This window comes from Musca autumnalis, unplaced genomic scaffold (genome assembly GCF_047663935.1).
Source record: "Musca autumnalis isolate F117 unplaced genomic scaffold, ASM4766393v1 scaffold_1, whole genome shotgun sequence".
Lineage (NCBI taxonomy): Eukaryota > Metazoa > Arthropoda > Insecta > Diptera > Muscidae > Musca > Musca autumnalis.
The window spans coordinates 296509344-296531364 of NW_027411644.1; the positions used below are offsets into that span (position 1 = coordinate 296509344).

General features: G+C 37.5%; 1 protein-coding gene across 1 annotated transcript in view; it reads right to left on the bottom strand.

The window, feature by feature from the left end:
• Positions 1-20105, bottom strand: part of LOC141389763 (uncharacterized) — a 282798-nt gene extending 262693 nt beyond the window's left edge. The window contains exon 1 of the mRNA XM_073961773.1: positions 18958-20105. The gene's annotated coding sequence lies outside the window, so the exon portion shown is untranslated. The remainder of the gene's footprint in view (positions 1-18957) is intronic.
• Positions 20106-22021: the final 1916 nt, after the last annotated feature.

Genomic DNA, 22021 nt, shown 5'->3' on the forward strand with positions numbered 1-22021 from the left:
ATAGGCTGGCGCCTTTAAAACAGTATGTATAAGACTACATATGTTTTTACTGTCACTCTAAATATCCAGACGCCTTAACATCCGTCTCAACGTAGACATACACCTTAACAGGCACATCTAACCGACGCCATAAAAACAGGCTGTATAAGACAGCAGCTGCTGTTATTGTCATCTCTAAATATCCAGGCGCCTTAACAGCCATTTATACAGCAACCGATGATTTAACAGCCGTCTCAACATACCCTTACTTACTTACTTAGCTGGCCCATTACAGAACATTTGTTCTATAGGCCGAACTAAGAAGAGATCTCCATTCCTCTCTATTTGTTGCTTTGCTCTCTGGAATACCGCGCCTTTTCATCTCAACATCCACTTGTTTGCGCCATCTATTCCTTGGCCTGCCAATTCTGCGTGCACCGCCATGTGGCATGTATTCATACGCCTTTTTAGCGGGTTCATCATCGCTCATTCTTATGATATGGCCTAGCCAACGCAATCGCTGCATCTCGATACGTTTAACAATATTCATGTCGTTGTATAGCAGATACAGCTCGTGGTTCATGCGACGTCGATATTCACCGTCAACGCAGATTGGTCCGTAGATCTTTCGAAGAATTTTTCTCTCAAACACACCAAGCACTGCCATGTCTGCTTGCGCAAGTACCCAGGCTTCGGAGCCATACATCAGCACGGGTAGTATCAGTGTTTTGTAGAGCGTTATTTTTGTTTGACGAGATGTGGCTTTGTTTTTAAACTGCTTACTTAATCCAAAGTAGCATCTGTTGGCCAATACAATTCTTCTTTTTATTTCACAACTGATGTCGTTTGTTGTGTTGACGGAGGTGCCGAGGTAGACGAAGTCTTTTACTACCTCAATATTATAGGAACCAACTTCCACAGTCGGTCCGAGCTCAATGGACGCATTGCGCGTCGACACCATCAACTTGGTCTTCTCACCGTTTACCGCCAGACCCACTTTAGCAGATTCTCCTTCGACCTTTATAAAGGTATCAGTTACTTCTTTTACTGATCGACCCATGATGTCTATATCATCAGCATAAGCAAGTAACATGTGACTATTGGTGTAGATTGTGCCACTTCTTTTGACGTTTGCCTCTCGTATAACCTACCTTTTCTAGCAGGATGTTGAAGAGGTCACACGAAAGGCTGTCTCCTTGTCTGAAACCTCTTTTGGTACCAAACTCTTCGGAGAGGTTCTTTCCTATTTTAACTGAGGACCTCGTGTCAGTTAAAGTCATTTTACAAAGCCGGATGAGCTTTGCGGGAATACCAAATTCAGACATGGCTTGGAATACCTTTGAGCGCAGCGGACTGTCGAAGGCTGCTTTATAATCGACAAAAAGGTGGTAGGTGTCGATCTGCATCTCTTGGGTCTTCTCCAGGATTTGCCGCAGGGTAAATATCTGGTCAATGGTGGACTTGCCAGGTCTAAAGCCGCATTGGTATGGTCCAATAATCTCGTTGACCATTGGCTTTAGTCGTTCGCACAATATCCCTGACACGATCTTGTAGGCAATAGGGAGTAGACTTATGCCCCTATAGTTAGAGCATACAGTCTTATCTCCCTTCTTGTGGACGGGGCACAGGATACTCAGGTTCCAATCGTCGGGTACTCGTTCTTCCTGCCAGATGGTGCTAACTAGCTGATGAATACACCTTATCAGCGTGTCGCCTCCGGTTTTGAACAGCTCGGCTGGTAAGCCATCGGCCCCTGCTGCCTTATTATTCTTCAGCCGATTTATTGCTGTCTTTACCTCATCTTGGCTGGGCAGTATACATTCAATACCATCTTCTGGGATTGGGACTGTGGTATCTTCGTCTTCTTCGCTGCTATTGGATACCAACAGATTTGAAAAATGTTCTTTCCATATCCTGAGTATACTATCTGTATCAGTTACCAAATTACCTTGCTGGTCTCTACAGGAGGATGTGCCTGTACCAAAGCCATCAGTTTGATGCTTGACTCTTTGGTAGAATTTTCGGACTTCATTCTGGCTCCTGTACATCTCGATTTTTTCACACTCCCGCTTTTCCATCTCTCTCTTTTTCCTGCGGAAAAGACGTTTCTCCTCTCTCCTTTTCTCCCTGTATCTCTCTCGTGCGCTACGCGTTGCTACGGATTGTAAAGTAGCCTTATATGCCGCATTTTTCTCTTCGGTGACAGCACGACACTCCTCATCATACCATGGATTCCTTGGTGGAGGTCTCTGGTATCCAAGTATGGATTTTGCGGCTGTTTGCATGGAGTGGGCAATGCTTTGCCATTGCGCTGATATGTTATCGGGATGAGGAGGGCTTTGATTAAGCAATTGGGCTAGTTGAGTGGAATATGCTGTGGCTATCTGTTGTGATTGCAGCTTACCGATGTCTAACTTTCGTGTTGTGTCTGCTCGTACTTTGTTTGCTACGTTTAAGCGGGTGCGTACCTTTGCTGCAACAAGGTAGTGGTCCGAATCAATGTTTGCGCCTCGGAACGATCGTACATCCAACACGCTCGATGAATGTCTTCCATCTATCACAACATGATAATTTGGTTTCTTGTTTTCTGATCTGGAGACAGCCAGGTGCCCTTATGAATATCGAGATGATTAAATCTGGTACTGCTAACTACCATGTTTTTTGCAGCTGCAAAGTCTATCAGTCTCATACCATTGTCAGATGTTTCACTGTGGAGACTGAATTTCCCGACTGTTGGGCCAAAGATATTCTCCTTTCCAATTTTGGCATTAAAATCGCCTAGAATGATTTTAATGTCATGGGCAGGGCAACGGTCATATGTTTCTTCTAAGCACTCGTAAATATATCTTTGGTCTGTTCGTCCTTTTCTTCAGTGGGAGCATGAGCGCAAATAAAGCTGATGTTGAAGAATTTAGCTTTTATTCGAATTGCAGCAAGTCTTTCATTCACTGGAGTGAAGCTGGATACAAGATGTTTTAGTCTCCGACTAACTACGAATCCCACAACCAAACTCATGCTTTACGTCATGGCAGCTATAATACAGTGCGTCACCTTTAGGTGTTGTTGTGACGCCTTTCCCAATCCATCGTATTTCCTGTATGGCAGTAATATCGGTCTTGTACTTTTCAAGTACGTCTGCCAATGCGAAGACTGCACCTTCTCTATAAAGAGTGCGAACATTCCAGGTGCAGATTCGCAGATCATGGTCCTTAAAACGTTTGCGGGGGTTCGTCAACTTTAGAGGGGTTTGTTTTTCTTTTCTTTCGTTTTTTCATAGTAGGCTGTTTTTTCTAGGGGAGGGTTACTAACCCGACGCCCAAACCCAAGTTTTTAACGTTCTTATGGGTGAACGCGCGGCACATGTTAGCTCACTACCTTTAACGGGTGTTAAAGGCAGTTCCCCAGGTGACACCACGGGGAGGTCAGTGTCCACTTGGGATGAAAGAGGGACCAAGATAAATCCTGGGCTTTGCCATGTTAAAACCGGTCAGGACCGTTCCTTGGTATCTTCCATCCCCTACGTCACCCAGTCTCAACATACCCAAATACCTTAAAAGCCGCTTCTAAAAACTGTCTGTACAAGACAACATATGCTTTCTCTGCCATTTCTAAATAACCAGACGCCTTCACAGTAGTTTGTACATAGACAGATGCCTTAACAGCCGATTCGACGTAGCCAGACATCTAAACAGCCGCTTCTAATAACATTGGTGCCTTAAAATGGCTTTTATAAGACAACAGATGATTTTACGGCCATCTCTAGATAACCAGACGCCTTAACAATCGTCTGAACGTAGACGGACACCTTAACAGCCATCTCTGAGTAATCGGACTACTTGACAGTCGCTTCTAAAGAGACTGACACCTTAAAAACTTTTTGTATAAGACAACATATGCTTTTACTGCCACCTCTAAATAACCAGACGCCTTAACAGCATTCATACATAAACAGATGCCTTAAAAGTCGCCTCAGCACAGAAAGATACCATTAAAAGGGTCTGTTTAGTACATACAACAGATGCTTTTACTGCCATCTCTAAATACCCTGTCTCCACAGTTTATACAGTTGGCCATTCAGAGTTCTGTTAACAACATTTGACAACAAACATAATAGATTGTTCATTATTGTGATTTGATTTCCTTTGTATTTTATGTATTTGACAGCAAACTAAATAGTCAGGGCTAACTAGTTTGGGCTGAATGGCCAACTGTATAAACTGTGCCTGTCTCCTTAACAGTCGACTATACATAGCCAGACGCCTTAACAGTCGTCTCAACATAGACATACACCTTAACAGGCCTCTCTGAATAATCAGACACCTTAACAGCCACTTCTTCATAGGCTGGTATGTATAAGACAACATATGCTTTTACTGTCATCTCAAAAAATCCAGACGCCTTTACAGCCGTTTATACATAAACAGATAACTTAACAGCCGTCTCAACCTAGGGAAATACCTTAACAGCCACTTCCAAAGACCGACGCTCTAAAAACTGTCTGTATAAGAAAACAGATACTTTTACTGCCATTTCTAAATAACTAGACGCCTTAACAGCCGCTCAACATAGACAAACACCTTAACAACCGCTTCAACATAGGCTGGCACCTTAAAAACGGTCTGTTTAAGAAAACACATGTTTTTCCAGCCATCTCTAAAGTATCAGACGCCTTAACAGTCGTCGCAACATAGTCGGATGCCTCAACAGCCGTCTCAAAGTAGACAGACACATAAAAAGCCTCTTCCAAATAGACCGACGCCTTAAAGACAGTCAGTATAAAACAACATATACTTTTACAGCCATCTTTATATAACCGGATGCCTTAACAGTCGTCTCAACATTGGCTGGTGCCTTAAAAACGGTCTGTATAAGACAACAGATGCTTTTACTGTCATCTGTAAATAAAAAGACGCCTTAACAGCCGTCTATATATAAACATATACCTTAATAGACACCCCAATAACCGTTTCTAAATAGACTAACGCTTTATAATGGTTTGTTTAGCACAACAGATGTTTTAGAGCCATATCTAAATAATCAGACGCCTTAACAACCGCCTTTACATGGGCAGATGCCTTCACAGTCGTCTCAACGTAGACAGACACCTTAACAGCCGCTTCTAAATAGACTGATGCTTTAAAAAAGGTCTGTATAAGACAACAGATGCTTTTACTGCCATCTGTAAACAACCAGACTCCTTAACAGCCGTCTATACATAAACATATGCTTTAACAGCCGTCTCAGTATAGGCAGACATCTAAACACCCGCTTCTAATTAGACTGGTGCCTTAAAATGGCCTTTATAAGACAAGAAATGCTTTTCAGTCATCTCTAGATAACCAGACGCCTTAACAGTTGTCTCAACATAGACAGACACTTAACAGCCACGTCTGAATAATCAGACACCTTAACAGCCGCTTCAACATACATATGCCTTGCACCTTTAAAACGGTATGTTTAAGAAAACACATGTTTTTCCAGCCATCTCTAAAGTATCAGACGCCTTAACAGTCGTCGCAACATAGTCGGATGCCTCAACAGCCGTCTCAAAGTAGACAGACACATAAAAAGCCTCTTCCAAATAGACCGACGCCTTAAAGACAGTCAGTATAAAACAACATATACTTTTACAGCCATCTTTATATAACCGGATGCCTTAACAGTCGTCTCAACATTGGCTGGTGCCTTAAAAACGGTCTGTATAAGACAACAGATGCTTTTACTGTCATCTGTAAATAAAAAGACGCCTTAACAGCCGTCTATATATAAACATATACCTTAATAGACACCCCAACAACCGTTTCTAAATAGACTAACGCTTTATAATGGTTTGTTTAGCACAACAGATGTTTTAGAGCCATATCTAAATAATCAGACGCCTTAACAACCGCCTTTACATGGGCAGATGCCTTCACAGTCGTCTCAACGTAGACAGACACCTTAACAGCCGCTTCTAAATAGACTGATGCTTTAAAAAAGGTCTGTATAAGACAACAGATGCTTTTACTGCCATCTGTAAACAACCAGACGCCTTAACAGCCGTCTATACATAAACATATGCTTTAACAGCCGTCTCAGTATAGGCAGACATCTAAACACCCGCTTCTAATTAGACTGGTGCCTTAAAATGGCCTTTATAAGACAAGAAATGCTTTTCAGTCATCTCTAGATAACCAGACGCCTTAACAGTTGTCTCAACATAGACAGACACTTAACAGCCACGTCTGAATAATCAGACACCTTAACAGCCGCTTCAACATACATATGCCTTGCACCTTTAAAACGGTATGTACAAGACAACATATGCTTTTACTGCCATCGCTAAATAGCCAGACACCTTAACAATCGTCTTAACATCCGTCTCAACATGGACCTTAACAGGCACTTTTAACAGACGCCTTGAAAACAGGCTGTAGAAAACAGCAGATGCTTTTACTGTAATCTCTAACAGTCGTCTCAAAATGCCTTAACAGTCGCTTCTAAGTAGACTGATGTCTTAAAAAAGGTCTGTATAAGACAACAGATGCTTTTACTTTCATCTGCAAATAACCAGACGTCTTAACAGCCGTCTATACATAGGCATATGCCTTAACAGTAGAGTTGGGCAATCTAGTTCCCGGAGCGGATCGATCTTTCTAGTTCCTTTTCCCAAAAGGAACTAGTTCCTTACAGTATTTCCTTAGTTCCGACATGGATTTAGTTCAACGAATTTTTCTCTTTCATCGATCTTTTCGTTCCAAATAGTTCCGAGACCGAAATAGTTCCACGAATCCTTCTCTTTCGTCGCTCTTTTTGTTTTTTTTTTCGTTCCAAATAGTTCCGAGACCGAAATGTTTTCATTGTTTGGTGGATGAATTGACATAAAAATAAATAAATAAATTGCAGCGAACAAACAGCAAAAACGAAAGTTCGACGTAGGCGTTAAATTGAAGGAACGAGAAAAACGAAAGGAACTATATGAACTAAAGGAACTATATAAACGCAAGAGCTGGATATAGTTCCAATAGTTCCTTGTCCGGAATAGTTCCTTGGAACTAGTTCGTTCCGGAACTACACAACTCTACTTAACAGTAGTCTCAACATAGACAGACACCTTAACAGCCGCTACTACATAGACTGAAGCCGTCTCAACGTATACAAACACCATAACAGCCGCTTGTAAAAAGACCAACGCCTTAAAACAGTGTGTATAAGACAACAGATGCTTTTACTGTCATCTCTAATTAACCAGACGTTTTAACAGCTATCAGTACATAGACAGATGCCTTAACAGTCGTCTCAACATGGATAGACACCTGAACAGCCTCCTCTAAATTGACTGACGCCTTAAAAACAGTCTGTATAAGTCAACAGATGCTTTTTATGTCATCTCTAAATATACAGACGTCTTAACATCCGTTTATACATAGACATATGCCTTAGCATTCGTGTCAACGTAGACAGTTACGTTAAAAACCCTAATTAGAAGCGGTTTTTAACGTATCTGTCTACGTTGACACGAATGCTAAGGCATATGTCTATGTATAAACGGATGTTAAGACGTCTGTATATTTAGAGATGACAGTAAAAGCATCTGTTGACTTATACAGACTGTTATTAAGGCGTCAGTCAATTTAGAGGAGGCTGTTCAGGTGTCTATCCATGTTGGCGCTTTAAAAACGGTCTGTATAAGACAAAAGATGATTTTACAGTATCTCTAAATTAACAAGCGTCTTAAGAGCTCTCTCTCTCTACATAGACAGTCGCCTTAACAGCCTCTTCTAAATAGATTGGCACCTTATCAATGGTATATATAAGACAACAAATACTTTTACAGCCGTCTCTACATCTGCCGTGATGTCTTAACAGTCGTCTCTATCTTAACATTCGTCTCTGACTTAACAGTCGCCTTAACAGCGGACTGTATAAGAAAGATTAACTTCCATCCCTGATAGTATAATGTCTTAAGCGTCGTGTTTATATAGACAGGCGCTTTAACAGCCATCTCTAAATAGCCAGACACCTTAAAAGACGCCTTTAAAGCCGTTTCAATATAGACACATATTAACAGTAATCTATATATTACCATATGCCGTTTTATGTGCACACAGAAAATATGCGGATCAACCCTTGGTTGAAACATTTTATGTTTTGGGGCTACAAGTAAATTCCTGCCACCGCAGAATATTTGATATTGTCTGGTGTGCATGGCAGTGCGACGGTGGCAGAAACCGCTCAGCGTAATGTGGGCGACATTTTTTGTGGATTTCATCCATGTAAAACTTCTTCTGGTTGCACTCATTGATATTGTTATAGGATTAGGTAACACAATTCCGTGTAGACGTTGTTTTATTCCCCGATACGATTTGTACCAAATAAAGCTAAGGTTCGTTTAGATTAAGATTTTACAATGCTTTACTGACGTTATTCACTTTAATTATTCACACAAGACTTTAAGGCCTGCGTATATAAGCTGCCTTGCCTGCTTACCTTGCTTGCTTCTGATAAAAGAATAAAAAAGAAAAGGGCAACCCAGTTCGAAATTTGCTCGGCCTCCTTTGTTCTTTTATTTTTATTGTGTCAGAAATGAAGCAGGAAAGCAAAGCAATCAATATGTACGCAGGCCTTTACTAAGCACACAGCTTAACTCTGTTAAGCACACAACTTTACTCCATTCGAATAAATCTTTACTTCACTGATGGTTTTAATTCGCGGTCTGAATTACAACTAAACTCGATAACCTACTACTCTCGCGTAGTTATACTCGTTCGCTGATGCATAAACTGATCTAGCATTCTCAATCAGGGATATTATCCAATGTTCGCGACATGATACGCATACAAACAGATGGATACATTTAAACAACAAATGGTGCTGAGGTAATAAATAAGAGAGAGTAGAAGCGGTTACAATGAATGATGTCACAATGTGGAAACATTACACTGTGCAACATTGTTAAGGTAATGTTGTGCAAACAACTTGAGCTGAGGATTTTTTGAAAGTACAGACCCAAACGATAGAAACCCTGGTTGGATTTTATTGTGTCAAATTTGTTGTGTTAAATTTTGACTTTTTAATGCAATTCTGGGCTATATTTCTGAAACCTATGCGAATCTTCACCTCACCTCTGAAGCAAATTTATAGATAAGGGCAAGAATAAATTTTTTGTAAAAATAATAAACTCGAAAAACTACACTTATTGCCTCAAATTTTATAAAATATCGAAAATTTCCATAATTTGTATACATTTCGCATCATATCTCCAAAACCGTTATGTTTTCTTTTAGAGAAATATTCGCTGGAATGTAATACACAACTCTTCAGAACATGCCATTGTTGTAAAATGCATCTATGTCGTTGTTTTCAGTACATTTTTCAACGACGATTTAATAAAAATGTCAATTATGTAGTGAAATCCGCAATGCGAGAATAAACTGTTGGTGTGAACTGTGTTTGAAATACGTGTTGTAAAAGATATGATGCAAAATACCGCTGAAAAAACATGAAGTAAGCATTTTAGACTTTCAGAATGTTCTGAGAACTTTATTTGGAAGATTTTTGCAAAGTGTTACTTGGTTCAACTCCTAATAGTTTAGCTGATACTGAGCAGAATATCAGAGTTTTTCTTATGTGGTCTGTTCAAAGGATAAGTTCTACTTGTTTAGGGCTACAACATTGTCAAAGAGAACAATGCTAAATTCTTATTCGTTTCTGAGATAAATGCAAAAAACTGTAGTTTTAGCCCGGTTTAGATGAGGCCATAAAATCCGAACTGGATCTGACAGGACCAAACCCTACTAGGGTTTTTGCAGTCTCAATATGTACTTTCAAAAAATGCACAATAGAAGTTGTTTGCATTTTCAGTGTTGCATAGAGTTATTAGATTAAAAGTAAATGATCAAAAGAAATATGAGAAAGAGTACAACAAAAACAATAACGAAGTAAAAACTTAATAATAAATTTCCTTACGTCAATTCAAAATTATTAAATTCTAAAATACCGTAAATACACCAATTACTTTAGTAACAATAGCTTATAGGTCTCCGAGATGAGAGATAAATCGAAAATCTCAATAGCTTGTAATTAATTGTCTGTCAGTAAAACGGCTTTCGTAGTATTAAACCCAGATAATTCGCTTCGAAATGGCCCACAGGAATTACAAAATATTGGGATTGTATTGTATATAACTACTATTTAAGCCTCATATACATATGAATGTATGGAAAACTTAACAGCCAAATGCGCTGGCAACAGTGTTCCATCTACTCAACACTTCAACACTATTTTCTTTAATGCATTATTTTCATTATTTATTTTATTTACATTTATTCCAAAACACTGTGTCCAGGTTTTAAATGGCTCAACTTAAGTAATTAATAAATATATATATGTATATACATAAATATTTTTTGCTTAAATGTTTATTTAAGCGCTCTAATTACACAGACACAAACAAATACACACGTAGAGCTCACTCTCGCACACAAAGTACACATAATTATTTATGTTTTAAGTGAAAATTTACAGTTCAACCAGAAACACACGCACACACACAAATATTAACGTTATATTAAATATTGACAACCAATACACACACATACTGTTTTTATAAGCTTTGATTTTAATTAAAATCCATCCAACTACACACACACATACACACAAAAACGGACATTGACTGAATAAAATTGTTTTTAATAGCACAAAGTTATTCAATATGTATGGAAATTTTTAATATCCATTAATTCAAACAGGACAGATTGTGTTTTCGAACAAAACTGACGTTGAAGAGTTAATATTGGAATAATTATGAAAATTATGTATTTTAAATGATCACTGCCAGTAAATAGACTTCGCGGTGGTAAAGAACATTTTAGTTTGCAGAACCAGATCCAGAGAAATGTACATATGTATATAAAGAGGGACAATTGGGTTGCAGATAAGGTTATCTATTACTATCTGAACGAAGAAGAATAATGCTTTTCAGTAGAAAAAGGCAATTTGTAAGGCAATTTGTAAGGATGTTATTAAGTGTATACCATTTAGATAGTTAGCCGACTTATAATATAATAATATGACAGGTAATGAGTATTTCTTTGCACATAGTTTTTACATAATCCATCGCGCGATATCTCTTGAACCTTTGGTCAAAAAAATTTGAGAATCTAATGAAATGTTTTGCTGAGGAGCAGCATTAGCTGAGCAAAATTAAAGGAAATTAAAAACCACTTATTGCTAAAGTGTTCGATTTCACTCATATATAGGGTTTATATATTTTTTTATTAAACTCCAATTAAATGCAGAGCTATTTGCAATTTTTGGATTTGTATGGTGGGTTCCAAATAAATGTAGATCTGTGTCAATAAACTTGTATGGATTATACCGTTGTAGTAGTGACCTGCCTTAAAATCCTCGCCTTGAACACCATATAAGTGCAAACATTTTAAACTTTAGGGTGGGAAATTTTGCAATAATATTCGATTGCCATTTCCAATCCAACTAATAACAGCTTGATTCTGGCCTATTTCAGGTTTGACTCTCCTTTAGTAATTATTTCAAGCCGAGACTTTTGGCTTGCATGTTATTCTCCTTTGGATAGTCTGTAGCGTCTTTCAAGCAGAAATTCGTGATATCAGAAAAGCCGCAGAGTTGATTAGAGGATTTTAACCCGGCCTCTTACAGGACCCGTGACTATACAGTCGATAGTCAGGCGGACCCTAAAGACTCTCAACTCATGGATCATAAACTCTTGCTCTATACTTTATTATAGAAGGGCTCTGAATGATATGCACAATAAGTTTAAACTTTGCAGTGTTCCTGGTCATAGTAACGTAATGAGAAAAGATTTAGAAGACGACCTAACTAGGTTTGTCTTTAAGTCGATCAATTTACCAATTGATGAATCTGTTAGGCCACCGATGTGCTTAAGGCGCACCGGAGATGGCTTATGGATCCTAAATATACAATATCCTAAGGAATCTAGCCTGCCGTTTGCCCTCTCTCACTCGATAAGTTGGGTATGAAGATCAATGTGGCACTCATTACGGGTAGGCTAGTTGCGATATGTTCGGGTACGGCTGATTCGTCTTGGATAGCATCTGTTCTCCAGAATACGAGTATGTCGTTGTCGCTGTCGACGGCGCACAGTGGTTCAGGAATCGATTTTCCTGGCCAAAACCCCAATTTTTTGTCTTCACTGATTGTTCATTTCTATATAGGATTCGTTAGTAAACATATTGAAACTAAGAAAACCAAAAAATTAGGTCAAAATATTGGAAGGTATGGGCTTGATGTGCTCCTAAAGACGAAATTTTTTTCGCAATTTTGGAAGAAAGAAATAGCTATTTCTCAAACAGATATTGTACTCATTGATTGTTAAGTAGGTAAGATTATTGTATTTAAAAACCCGTTTAATAAATTACCGTAGCGTTTACACTAAGTGAGCTATTTAATTTTTTCTCAGGTACTAAATTTTAGTGAAATTCTAAATTTAGTGGACTAGATATTTTAGGGTACAGCTTGGAACAAAGTTCCGTTTTCAAAGAATGATGCCTGAGAGTGTCCTCTTTCAGCCCATACATAGTTTCGTAGCTACACCGTTCCATCCGTTTAACACTTTTTTTAATTTTTTTGATATTACATGGGTAAAAATGTTTGTTTTTTCCATACCGTTTCCCATATAAATTATAGCTTTATTACACAAATGGACATTTTTTTAATGAGTATGAGTTTTTATAAGAGTTACGTGAGTTTTCTGAAAACCCAAATAGTTTTTTTAATTTTGGAAAAAAAATTAATCTTTTGAAAAAAAATTTTTGAAAACATTTTCATTATTTTTTTTTAACTTTTTATACCCTATACCACAATGTGGAAAAGGGTATAATAAGTTTGTTTTCCCAAAAATTCATGTAACGCCGCGAAATATTCGTCGTAGACCCCTCATGTGGTATACCAAACTTCATATCTCGACGAGATAAAGCGATTTAGCGATGTGTGTCCGTCCGTCCGTCCGTCCGTCTGTCCGTCCATTAAAAATTGTAATCAAGCTAGAGGCCGCAATTATGGACCGATTGTCACGAAATTTAGTATGGAGGTCGGGTTTGGACCAGAATAGAACTGATTAGTTTTTGGCGATGATCGTGAAATGTTAAAGGGATGAAATGGACCAAAAACAAAATTTTTGCTCGATTTTGTAGCCGCTCTGTAGGTCGCAATAATAGTCCGATCGGCGCGAAATTTTAAACGTAGTTTTGGTTTGAGATGAAGAAGTAGCGTGCAAGTCAACGGTATGATCGGATAATATTTAGCGAGTTAAATTGATCAAAACTTTTGTGTGAAAATTGGTAAAATTTCTAATGCACATCTTATAACTTTATCCCAAGAAGACGCGTTTAGTGGTATAGGGTATCACATGGTCGGCCCCGTCCGACTATAGTCTGTTCTTACTTGTTTTAATTTGTTGTATTTATATGGCTTGTTCATAGTTGTTTAAGCTTTTTAAAAGAGTACATATCAAAATCAACAACAAAAAACTCAAAAACACTTATATTTTGATGCAAAATATGAAAAAACTCAAAATTTTAATTTTGACCCTGAATTCCTCTCCAACTGATAGACCAAATTCGAATCTTTTTAAAGCATCGAAATTGATTACGTTATCTGTCAAACAAAAAATTATGAAAATATCTCTATCCGTTCAAAAGTTACAGAGTTTTTACCATGAATAAACAATTCTGAGTCACTATGCGGCGGTACTGCGGGAGTCAAGGTCCACAAAAGCTTTTGACTCTCCGACATCAACTATACCGCGTTCACTTCTTATGATGTAGGGCTGCTATTCGAAGAAATATCGGTCATTTTCTTTTTAGGTTCTGGCACACGACGGCTTTTGAACAAAATATCGGACACTTTTAAATGCATTCTGGCCTACTACCGCTCTTCTAAAGAATATCGGTCACTTTGTGTTCTGCTCCCCGACTGCTTTTGAACGAAATATTGGTAAATTGACTTTCCGAGATAGTTTTACTACTAACACCTTTATGAAAATACCATATATTCTACCATCGGCCTTTAGGCTGACTAGGGTATGTATGTACACTTTAATAGGACCAAAAAAAAGGTTTTAGATTCCAAGTATGTTTGGACAGAACATTTGTTCCATAGACCGACCTAAGAAAAGATCTCCAATTCTCTCTGTTTAGTGCTTCGCTTTCTGGAATACCGCGCCTTGTCATCTCTTCATCCACTTGTTTGCGCCATCTATTCTTTGGCCTGCCAATTCTGCGTGCACCGCCATGTGGCCCGACTTTATACTTATGATATGGCCTAGCCAACGCAATCGCTGCATCTCGATACGTTTACCTATATTGATGTCATTGTATAGCAGATACAGCTCGTGGTTCATGCAACGTCGATATTCACCATCAACGCGGATTGGTCCGTAGATCTTTCGAAGAATTTTTCTCTCAAACACGCCAAGCACTGCCTTATCTGCTTGCGCAAGTACCCAGGCTTCGGAACCATACATAAGTTCAGTTGATTTAGCCATTACCGTCTGTCTGTATGGCTGGTACGCACGACAACTCTCGAACGGATCAACCAATTCAAACCACATTTTACCTTTAGTAATATTTTGCAAACATTTAGGCTAATTTCGAAGCTAGGTCATATTGGTCCACTCCTTCTGGTACCTCCCCATAAAAGTTCAAACATTGTGGATAACTCTCGCAGGGAGTAACCGAATAACTTTGCATATGGCAATATTATTGTCAGGCATAGACAGGTTTGAATATGAACTAAATCTGTATACTCTTTCGTGTACCTCCCACACACAATTTGGAAAAAGTATAGTTTAACAGCTGGTCTCTTATAGTTTGGAAATTTTTTGCAACGCGTTCTTCCGACGAAGGCAGAAACCGACTCGGATAATGTCCGAATATTGACTACATCGGACTACTCTTTCGTTTACCTCCCGCACAAATTTGGGAATGAGTGCAGTTTAAGGACTCGTCTGGTCTCGTTTTAACATGTGTTGTAGCAAAGCAAATATGCTTGATCGTGTATTATTTCAGTTAGCAGGTTCTCTGTTTTCGTCCATAATGAATCAAGAGACAGGTGATGGGGGGTGGTCCCCAAGTATGGCATCAGTGTGAATGCTATCCAAAACTACCTGATAAGCCTATCCATTAAATCGAGACAAGGATGCTCGTTGCGATAACACCCAAGCAGGTACTGCATCGACAACATCCAGTTGTGTTGATGCACCCGTAAAACTTTGTCTCTTCATGGAGATGGTCCACAGGTGTCTGAGGAGGCATCCTGTTGCAGTCCTCAGGTCGCCATTCAGGCAGGTCTGAATATTCTTCCACTGGGTAGTGCTAACATTTGCATACCATGCTGGCGACGCATAGCTTTCCACAGTCCGACCTATTGCTTTGTGAGAAGTCAACAAAGTTTCTTTGTCCGCACCCGAAGGGCTGAAGACATTGTTCCTACTGCAGATGCTGATGACGTAGGGGATGAAAGATACCAAGGAACGGTCCTGACCAGCTTTAACATGGTAAAGTCCAGGATTTATCTTGGTCCCTCTCTCATCTCAAGTGGACACTGACCTCCCCGTGGTGTCACTTGGGGAGCTGCCTTTAACACCGGTTAAAGGTAGTGAGCTAACATGTGCCGCGCGTTCACCCATAAGAACGTTAAAAACTTGGGTTTGGGCGTTGGGCTAGTAAAGCGCTTCTCGTCCCGATAACATATCAGCACAATGGCAAAATATTGCCCACTCCATGCAAACAGCCGTAAAATCAGTACTTGGATACCAGAGACCTCCACCAAAGAATCCACGGTATCAATCAGAAACGTCTTTTCCGCAGGAAAAAGAGAGAGATGGAAAAGAGGGAGTGTGAACAAATAGAGATGTACAGGAGACAGAACGAAGTCCGAAAATTCTACCAAAGGGTGAAGCATCAAACGTATGGCTTTGGTACAGGCATATCCTCCTGTAGAGACCAACAAAGTAATTTGGTAACTGATACAGATAGGAAAGAACAGGATATGGAAAGAACATTTTTCCAAACTGTTGGCATTCGATAGCAGTGAAGACGGCGAAGATACCACAGATCCAATCCCAGAAGATGGTGTTGAATGTATACCGCCCAGCCAAGATGAGGTAAGGACAGCAATAAACCGGCTGAAGAATAATAAGGCGACAGGAGCAGATGGCCTACAAGCCGAGCTGTTCAAAACCGGAGGCGACACGCTGATAAGGTGTATGCATCAGCTAGTTAGCACCATCTGGTAGGAAGAATGCGTACCCGACGATTGGAACGTGAGCATCCTATTTCCAGTCCACAAGAAGGGTGATAAGACTGTGTGCTCCAATTACAGGGGCATAAGTCTGCTCCTTATTGCACATAAGATAGTATCTGGCATATTGTGTGAGAGACTAAAGCCTATGGTCAATGAAATTATTGGACCCTATCAGTGCGGATTTAGACCTAGCAAATCCACCATTGACCAGATATTTACCTTGAGACAAATTCTGGAAAAGACCCAAGAAATGCAGATCGACACCTTCCATCTTTTCATCGATTTTAAAGCAGCATTCGACAGCCCTATACGTTCAAAGGTGTTCCAAGCCATGTCTGATTTTGGTATTCCTGCAAAGCTCATTCGGCTTTGTAGAATGACATTAACTGAGACGAGATCCTCAGTTAAAATAGGAAAGAACCTCTCCGAAGAGTTTATTACCAAAAGAGGTTTCAGACAAGGAGATGGCCTGTCGTGTGATCTATTCAACATCCTGCTGGAAAAGGTCATATGAGACGCGAAGGTCAAAAGAAATGGAACGATCTACACGAACAGCCACATGTTACTGGCTTATGCCGACGACATTGACATCATGGGTCTATCGGTAAAGGAAGTAACTGACACATTTGCAAAAGTCGAAAGAGAATCTGCTAAAGTTGGTCTGGCAGTAAACGGCGAAAAAAACCAAGTAGATGGTATCGACGCGTAATATGTCCACAAACCCCACACCATCAATTATTCAATTTTATACCTAAAATTTTGAGGTAGTAAAGGACTTTGTCTACCTCGGCACCGCCATAAACACAACAAATAACATCAGTTGTGAAATACGAAGAACAATAGTGTTGGCTAACAGATGCTACTTTGGGCTGAGTAAGCAGTTTAGGAATAAAGCCACCTCTCGTCAAACAAAAATAACACTTTACAAAACACTGATACTACCCGTGCTAATGTATGGTTCCGAAGCACGGGTACTAGCTCAAGCAGATAAGGCAGTGCTTGGTGTGTTCGAGAGAGAAATTCTTCGAAAGATCTACGGGCCAATCTGTGTTGACGGCGAATATCGGCGTCGTATGAACAACGAGCTGTATCAACTATACAATGATATCAATGTAGTTGAACGAATCGAGTTACAACGATTGCGATGGCTAGGCCATGTTATAAGAATGAGTGATGATGAACCCGCTAAAAAGGCGTATAAATACGGGCCGCATGGAGGTTCTCGCAGATCTGGAAGGCCAAAGCTTCGTTGGAGCGAACAAGTGAAACGAGATATCAGTAAACTACATATCCCAGATTGGGAAAATACAGCAGCAAACAGAGAGGATTGGAGATTTTTTCTTAGTTCGGCTTATGGAACAAATGTTCTGTAAAAGGCCAGCTAAGTACCTTTAACGGATGTTAGGGGCAGTTCCCCAGGTGACACCACGGGAAGGTCAGTGTCCACTTGAAATGAAAGAGGGACCAAGATAAATCCTGGGCTTTGTCATGTTAAAACCGGTCAGGACCGTTCCTTGGTATCTTCCATGCCCTACATCACCTCTATAAACTGCCGGTTAAAATAACATGCTGATCTATTTGAGTCAGTTACTGCCGTTGAAAGTAACAGCCGTTCTATCATTCTTCGTTCCCGCATTCGAGCCCACAATTTACTTAATCCTGTACCAATGTTGCATTGCTTCGCCTTCTAACCTGTTGACTTCACGAGTAAGTTCTCTAAATCTTGAGTCTTCAGGCCCATGTTGTTGTGCATGCAGCCCAAGTTACGGTAATACATGTTTATTCGGAGGCAAGTACGTACTTGGTGAGAAATTGGCTCAAAAACTCAAAATACCCCTATATACGTCAGAAATATTGTGTTTACTTCTTTTCTTTAGGTCCGAGTTTTAGGGTATATCTCTATAGGCACATGTGACTGATGCCTTCTTACTTGTTATATCCTATTTAAAGGTGCAAAAGTTGGCTGCACGCTCAAAAATACCCTCCATAAGCTTTTTTGTCCACGTTTAAATAAATTTCAAAATGTCAAGACTCTTACCCGAGGGGCATGGACTTGCACTGGAGATCAGGATAACAAGAACTATATATGATAAAAATATCAAGCCAATCCGAGTGATGCTCAAAACAATGAAATGGTGATAAAATAAAATATTTCCGAAAAATTCAAAACCAATGTCTTGGGAGGTAAGGATGTTCCTTGCATAAGAATTTCAAACCGATCCGACGGGTGTCCCTAAACAATATAAAAACTATTTTCATGCGAGGTAACAATATAAGTTATACATGTATTGCTGTAAAATACACTATAGGATTTTGTTCGATTTTTCTTATTTCCACAAAATTCTTTAAGTTTGCATTTAAAACATTCCAGAACCATTCAATTCACCAAAATAAACAAAAATAAAAAACTTTGATTACAATTGTAACTTCAATTGCTGTTGTTGTTTTTGTTTCATCCCCCAATTTCATTTCATTTTTACGATATATTTCAAAAGTATAACTAACTCTATATGTATCTGTACATACATATGTACGAGTATGTAGGTATGTATGTGAGTTTGTTTATAGATATGTATACACACATTTCTATGACAATTGTCATGAGATGAAAACAGAAATAAACGCAAATTGCAGAAGAAGAAGACGAAGAAGGCATAGAAACTAAGCACAAAATATCCATTTGTTTTCATTTACCTTTGGCCTTAGGAGGAACACGAACGAACGAACGTACAGCGAACGAAGAGTACGTGGTGTGGCGGCGAGGAGGTGGTATTAACGCAAAACAAAAAATCAATATTCCATTATTTTTGATTTACTTTGACATTTCCACTCGACGACGACTCGACTTGACTCTCGGTGCCGAGAGAAGATGAAGGTGTTGATGATGGTACGGCAATGGAGGAGGAGTATGGCTTGAAGTGTACACAAAACGAGGCAACAAAATTATTGGGCGCTTGAATGAAATTATTGAACATTTTCTTTTTCAACTTTTCGCCAGGATATTTTTCACAACTTGGGATTTTAATATTTTTTAATTATTTTTTTTCTTATTATTTTTTGGAGTATATACATAAAAACATTATTTATGTATGTTTCTTTTCCACTTCATGTAATTTTTCTTTATTTTGTTTATTTTTTCGCTGCTTTTTACAAACTTTTGTCAACTTAATTCACACACAAACAAAACAACAAAAGTTAACACCAAAGAAAATTAAAGAAAATTCTTTAAAAAAAATAGGAAGAAAGCACAAACACTAAAGTAAAAAGTATTTTTTTTATTACTTCTATTTTGAAATATATATTTTTTAATTATTTAAATTTATTTTGCAAAACTTTAGTTTCTTTTATTAACAATTTGGCCATATTTTTGTTTTACTTTTGGTGGAGATTTGAAGATAATTTTTTTTAATTTTTTAATTATAATGACAACATTTCAAGTATTTTTTTTTTAATTTTAATAACTCACTTTGTTTTCTTTAATTTAAAACAAAAACTTTTATTTTGCAGATTTTTTTTTCACAATGCATTGAATGAAAATTTTCAGAAAAAAAAAATGTTTCTTAAACTGCTGGTTTTTCTCATTATTTTGTTGTTGTTGTTTTTTTTTTTTCTTTACCTTAGTATATATTTAAGTATGTATATATATCTATGGTATATATATTTATATGTATGTAAAGTGTAGAAAAAAATATATATTATGTTTTTTTTTTTGTTTTTCTGTTATTTTTGTTTTTGCTTTAATATTAAAAAACGCGCGCGCTCCCCGTTTGCTTTGAATTTTTGTAGTATTTGAACGTTTAGCGTTTGTATGCGAACTATTTTGGCCAACATCATTCAAATGCTGTGGATGCTGTGAAAAACAACTTTTCACTTTCTCTCTCACTTTTGGGAGCGGAAGAGAGAATTTGAAAATCTCATGTATCCTATTCTCCCCCTTTGAAAGAAATAGAGAGTCTGAGAGTGCCATAGAGGGCATCAAGTGGAAAACTCTTTTTTCCCCAAAACAGGTACTACCCCACCTCCTCCCAAAAAAACACAAACAAACACACAACCGCGCAGAAATAAGCAGCGTTGCCACTTTTGGGATTATACGACCAAAAACAACAACAATGAGGACTTGCTTGGAAAGAAGGCCAATTAGGCCTTCGCCACGAGGACCGCATTCATACCATAGTTGTTTATGGCATCTGCGACTGCATCCGTGTGAATGCTATTTAAACCTGTTTGATAAGCTTGGGAGTTCCATCTTGTAAGGTTGGACCTCTCTTTATAGAAAATGAAGATCCCCCCGACATGACTGGGTGGGGTTCTTATCCACTATATGGTGATTAGGATGGCTCTCACGGTAACACCCGAGCAAGTACTGCAACGAAAGCGTGCCATTGTTTTGCTTTAATGGAAGAGTCTTTGTCTCCTCGTACATAAATGGTCCACTGAAGATATGAGGAGGTACCCTGTTGCAGTTCTCAGAGCGGCATTCTGACAGTTTTTTATTTTATTTTATTATTTTATTTTTTTTTATTTTATTTTATTTCATTTTATTTTACTTTATTTTATTTTCTTTTATTATTTTATTTATTTTATTTTATTTTATTTTATTTTATTTTATTTTATTTTATTTTATTTTATTTTATTTTATTTTATTTTATTTTATTTTATTTTATTTTATTTTATTTTATTTTATTTTATTTTATTTTATTTTATTTTATTTTATTTTATTTTATTTTATTTTATTTTATTTTATTTTATTTTATTTTATTTTATTTTATTTTATTTTATTTTATTTTATTTTATTTTATTTTATTTTATTTTATTTTATTTTATTTTATTTTATTTTATTTTATTTTATTTTATTTTATTTTATTTTATTTTATTTTATTTTATTTTATTTTATTTTATTTTATTTTATTTTATTTTATTTTATTTTATTTTATTTTATTTTATTTTATTTTATTTTATTTTATTTTATTTTATTTTATTTTATTTTATTTTATTTTATTTTATTTTATTTTATTTTATTTTATTTTATTTTATTTTATTTTATTTTATTTTATTTTATTTTATTTTATTTTATTTTATTTTATTTTATTTTATTTTATTTTATTTTATTTTATTTTATTTTATTTTATTTTATTTTATTTTATTTTGTTTTATTTTATTTTATTTTATTTTATTTTATTTTATTTTATTTTATTTTATTTTATTTATTTATTTATTTATTTATTTATTTATTTATTTATTTTTTTATATTTATAAAAGTGGTCCTGTGTATTCCACTGTCCCGGCAAGGATTAAAAGAATCCGGAGAAGGCATTCCGACATATACTGCTCCCAACACAGAAAAACGATACAAATACAAACATGTGTACTGAGGTGGCAGCCGGAGGCCGAAACACAATCCGGTATCAAAGAACCCGCCGCAGTGGGATTAAAGACTTGAAAGACTTCATTGGTCTTCTGTTTGTAAAAGACCTCACTGGTCTTCCGCCTACAGAAGACATCATCGGTCGTCTGTTCATAGAAGACTTCGATGGTCCTTTGTCTATAAAAGACTTCAATGGTTGTCTGTCTATAGAAGCTCACATTGGACTTCTGTTTATATAAGACCGCATTTGTATTCTGTTTATTTGTCTTATCTCTATAGAAGACTTCATTGTTCTTCTTTCTATAGGAAAACTAATTAATCCTCTGTCTGTAGAAGACCAGATTGGTCGTCTGTGTTCAAAATACATCATTGGTCTTCTTTCATCATTTAATT